Source organism: Amblyomma mixtum, chromosome 10, assembly GCF_055824585.1.
Source record: "Amblyomma mixtum isolate Tamu chromosome 10, ASM5582458v1, whole genome shotgun sequence".
Lineage (NCBI taxonomy): Eukaryota > Metazoa > Arthropoda > Arachnida > Ixodida > Ixodidae > Amblyomma > Amblyomma mixtum.
In genome coordinates, this window is record NC_143021.1 from 84387874 (window position 1) to 84393081 (window position 5208).

Here is a 5208-nt window from a genome sequence, read left to right on the forward strand (position 1 = left end):
TCGGATCAAGACCAAATTTGGTAGGTAGAATGCAAGTATATAGGTTTCAATACAATTGGTAATGCTTATAAGTATCAAAGGTCCCAAAATATTTATGCACTGTCTTCTGAAAAGGAAGCATGAGCTTCAAAATTCTGTTGAAATGGTGCAGGACACAGGTGCACCTTTTCCTTGCCTATTTGCACTTAGTGGCGTATTAAGAACAAGAAAAACTATTTTACACCGTCTTCTCGTGCTCACTGGAATGTACAGCAGGTGTATTAGCCTGCAGTTTTTCGCTTGTGCGTGGTACTTAGAGCATGAAAGCATCAAGCTATCTTGGAAATAAAAAGATTTAGAAAGAAGAGATTAATCTCCATAACTGGTGCAATTTTTATTTATTTGGCATCAATATTAAAAGAAATTAAAAGAAAACTGTTTCCAAGGAGCGTCTCGCCTTAAGGGCCCAGTGTATTACAGGGGCTTGCTATAAACTAAAATGCAACAAAAAAAACAGGTATTCTCATTGTTTTTTCTGTGCGGAATAGGCTGAGCGCTTTGTGCCGGCAGGTAAGCACAAGAATGAGTGAACACACTAGATCACTACAGTCCAGAACGGGCAGCAATTTAGCCTTTCATTGCAAGAATTGCGAATCGAGGAAATGGGCACCTTTGTTGCGCAACGCACACGCAATAAAAAAAATACAGATCTCAGAAAGCAGGGGAGGTGTTCGAGGCAACGGCTATCAGACTTAGGGGTCAGGGTTGTGTCAGCAAACCATCTGTTAGATTGCTTGAAAAAGAAATTGATTATTTGTCTCTGTAACGGCGTGGAAGTGGGTGTTCACTGTTGCATGTGCTTCCGGGTCTCATTTGATCTCATTTTGTACCACTTCCTTCCTTATATATTTCGTGTAAAGCTAAAAAAACCTAAGCTGATAGTCAGCGCTTGTCGTGTCACTTCTTTCTTGTCTCTTCTGTGTTGTGCTGTGTAAAGCCGCTTCTAAAACCCGGAATATAGGTTGACCCCCCAACTAACCAATTTTAAAAATGAAAAAAATCTGTTTCAACGGCAGTGAAACAGTAGTGATGTCGCGATGTGACGCTACTAACACGATTAAGAATACTAACAGACTACCAGAGGGCGCTACCTTTGTGTTACGTGTTTTATATACAGTCGAACCTCGTTATAACGAACACGGATACAATGAATTATCAGATATAACGAAGTGAACGAAAAGTTTGGTTGGACATGCTTTATTTCTATGGGAGTTCTATCTGTATAACGAAACGAAAAATTCAAAATTTGACACTGTATCGGTTATAACGAAGCAGTTTTTGTATTCACGGGGCTCAAAATGCGCAAACAAGTAGGAGAAAATTTCAAAACACGCTAAATTTTGATCTTTTGAAGCGCCCGCACCTAAAATGTGTTTGAATCACCCACGCTTCCGCACGCCACGCCATCTAGGGAGAGCAAAAAAATCTAGCATCAAACGGCTGCCTAGCACGTGATCAAACCAACACCCGCTCCCCGGCCACCCCCGCCGTCGCAATTTCCGACCCGCGCGCGCTATCTCTGCAGTTCAATCTGTAGACGCTGTCACGGAATGCGTCTTAACAAACAGCAGTTTCGCTTGAAACTAAGATAAAGATATTCAGGGCAGTTGACAGCGGGCGCAAGGAAAAGTCATTGCCGTGGACTTCGCTGTTGCGCCTAGCACTCTATCAACCATCTTGAGCGCAAGGCAGAAGATTGCAAACGCCCACTCTGCAGGCGCTGTGAAGAATGACAGCAAGACAGGATGTTGAAGATGCCTTGTTTGCATGGTTCAAGGACGTTATAGAGCGTAACCTGCCTGTGTCTGGTGCCATCCTTCAAATGAAGGCGAGAAGTCTCACTTCCGTCTGAGGCCACAATGACTTTCATGCAAGCAGTGGCTGGTTGCAGCGATTTAATGACCGCCATCGGATTGTTTGCCACGTCTAGTCTGGCGAAGAAGCAGCCGTTGGCGCCGAGAACTGCGAGAAGTAGGCAGAAAGCTTCCGCATGCAACTAAGAGGCAAGCGGACAGTTTCGACGAGACGACATGGCGTCAGCTGGCGGTTCCGAATGTTACGCTCGAGGAATTCATCTGTGCAGATGACAACTTGGCTGTGGGGCCCGAACTGACCGACCAAGAAATTGCTGATCAGGTGGTTTCTGCAGATGATGCTAGAAACAGCGATGTATGTGAAGATGGCGAAGTGCGAGCTCTGAGCAGCGCCGAGGCTGCTGACATGGCCAGGAAGTTGAGGGGGTACCTCGAGAACCTACCTGTGGCCAAATCAGCTGACATCGGGAAAGCGCTGCTCTGTGTTGATTTCGTCGAGAAATATAACCTGTCAAATAGTGCCGCCGAACGGAAATTACGTCGTTTTTTCAATAAATTAGTTTTTGCACCTGGCCATGCATCCCCATTTGTGAGTTCACTCTTGCTTTCCAGTACGAAATGCAAGGTGAGGTTTGATATGCTTGTACCACGCGTTAAATTAAAAAATAGTGCATTTTTTCAACCCTGTGCTGTCCATCTTAAAGTACTCTTTACTTGGGTTTATTAGCGACCTTTTCTGTGGGAATTTGAGTGCATATTCTTATAACGAATATTGGATATAACAAACGAATTTCCACGCAAAATGCGACTTCGTTATAACGAGGTTGGACTGTATAAAGCACGCAATAAAAAGTGCGGGAGGGGGCATTCTGTGTGAGCGGACCCAGGCGCTGCCTCGTTCTTCGCGGACCACTACACTTTTTCAACGGCAAAAGCACCCAAAGACACCCTCACCTTCAAACAAATGCGATTCAACCGACTGCACAATGGTGACAGTATTTATTTTCATTTAGATGCTCCTCATATGCACACCCGGGTAATTCTTTAACACTATCGCACGACCATCGACTCGCGTGCTTTTCAGCGCCTTATTAACGGCACTTAGTGACGAAACAAGCGAGATGCGCACATGTGTACACATGCGCTTACTCGCACTTCTTTCGCCGCTTCGTGATAAGGTGCTGACAAACACGTGAGGCAATGGTCGTGCAATACTGCTAAAGAATTGGCTGGGTGTACCGTACAGAGAAGGGCACAAAGTGCGCAAGCATTACTCCGAGTCAATAGAGTCGTCCGAGCTCGAGTCGGATGACAATTGCTTCTCGCTGCCCACGTCCCATAGAATATCATCCTCTGTGCCGTCAGCGCATTGCATATGCTGAATTTTCCAAAAGACTTGTGCATCATCTCTGCGGGGAGAGATTTCCATGCCGACAACACCCAGCCACAAACCAAAACATCTTTGTGACAACGGAAATGCAATGCCACAACATCACTATACTGCGCTGCTGCTGCTGCTGATGGTGATGGAAGCTGTTGACTTCAGCTGCACATTGTTGCAAGACTTTTGTAGTTTTTCCGCCAATGACCGGTATATAAGACGGGAGTCGACTTTTTGCAATGGTTTTTTGAAAAAAAGTTCGACCTATATTCCGGTTTTTATGGTAGACAGCAAATTTAATAACATTATGAAGTTCACCGCATTCTGTGTGCCGCTCACTACACACATGCATGTGCACACAAACAGCTCGGCACAGACAACACTCAGTTAGGTACGAGTTGTCTCAAATGTTTAGCAGTATTGAGAAAGATAGTTATAGCCTTGCTGCTGTAAATCACAATCACCAATACAAAGCAAGCATTTTTGTAAATTAAATTCAATTAAAGTAAATTAAAAGCTACAGTGCAATGCATTGCAGGTATGGCTGGTGGGAAGAATTTATAGAACCAGGGTTGCAAAAACTGTACAAGAAAGTCAGTTAAAAAAGGCACTATTTCAAGATAAAGCATTTCTTAGAACAGGGGCTTTAATACTGGGTTCCTTGTATTGTTTTTTTTTTTGATAAGGCAGGAAGGCATAAAGTCAAAACAGAGTCCCTCAGTACCTTTTGAAAGCTGTTTGAGGTTCCCAGAGGCTCGAGATTGAGAACCCGGTATAGCAAGACAGCTACTTATCTTGCACAAATGCAGCACCATTACAAAACGTTCATTAGAAAGACATTCTCTGACAAGCAGTGTAGTGCAGGACCTTTGTTTAGCTTCCCATCAGTGCAATGTAAGCCAAAAACTTGTTCAACGAACAAGTGCATAATAATGCACACTCTACAGTCCGATACAACTCAATAATGAAGCGGCAAACACTCCTCAGAAGAGCCCTTCCAGCCGATGGCAACAGCTGATTGTCATGATGTGGTTAATCCCTTAGTGTGGCCCAGCAGGTGTGTAGCAGCACCACCGGCCTCACACAGCACAGGTGGCAGTAGCTGCTGACGAAGACGACACCAAGGGGCATCCTGATTGGCCCCGCCCCCCTCTTGCACTGGACCCTCTCGCGATGCTGTTCCGGCTGACTCAAGGCAGCGCATCGAACCCTGGGACTACTGCCAAGAAAATTTGAGATCACTCCGGCAGACCGCATTAGAGGAATGAGAAAGCACTGACACCTCAACACTCTTTGTCCCTTGTCCTTGTTCGTTTCTGGTGCCATTTTGACGTCTGTGACTGTTTTTACATCTATTTCAATGTCCCAGTGGGTTTTTTGGCTTTCATTAATTAATTACTTCAAATGAACCGAACTTTCCCCATAGCGAATTTTTTTCCTCTATCTGATATACAATCAAACATTTTTCCATATCTCTTTATAGAACAACAGGAAGGTGCAGACAAAATTACGGACACGTTTTACGGACAGACTTTGTTGACGCGTAAATAGCCATATAATGCTTTCGCATTGATGATTTACTGCTTGCGCACCCTCATGGTACTGCACGCATGCTCTGGCCACTACGGACCACACCAAAGGTTGCAATAAGGCAGCTAGCTCATTGAAATTGTACTGTGGTCTTTGAGTACTGTGCAGACGTACTCTAAGCAATTACTAGCCTCGCCAAATATCCTCGAGTTCTCCAGCGTGCCACACCTATGTACTGCGGTCCATAGCAAGTCCTGCAATGGTAATAGAAGTCATTTCCTCCCCCTCTTCCTCCTGCAATGCCCAGCGCAAGCATGTTCAAGCCGCTTTCCCGGAACGCAACTTGTCCCTTTCACAGCATTTACACTTCAGTTGCACATTCAACACCTCTCCAATACGAACCAAGATGGTACGCGCACAATAGCGAGGCCACTGGCGACATAC

The 5208-nt window shown here is 45.0% G+C and overlaps 1 long non-coding RNA gene across 1 annotated transcript in view; it reads right to left on the reverse strand.

The window, feature by feature from the left end:
* LOC149326323 (uncharacterized) overlaps positions 1 to 5208 on the reverse strand; it is a 52397-nt gene that overhangs the window by 35352 nt on the left and 11837 nt on the right. The gene's annotated exons all lie outside the window — the stretch shown is intronic.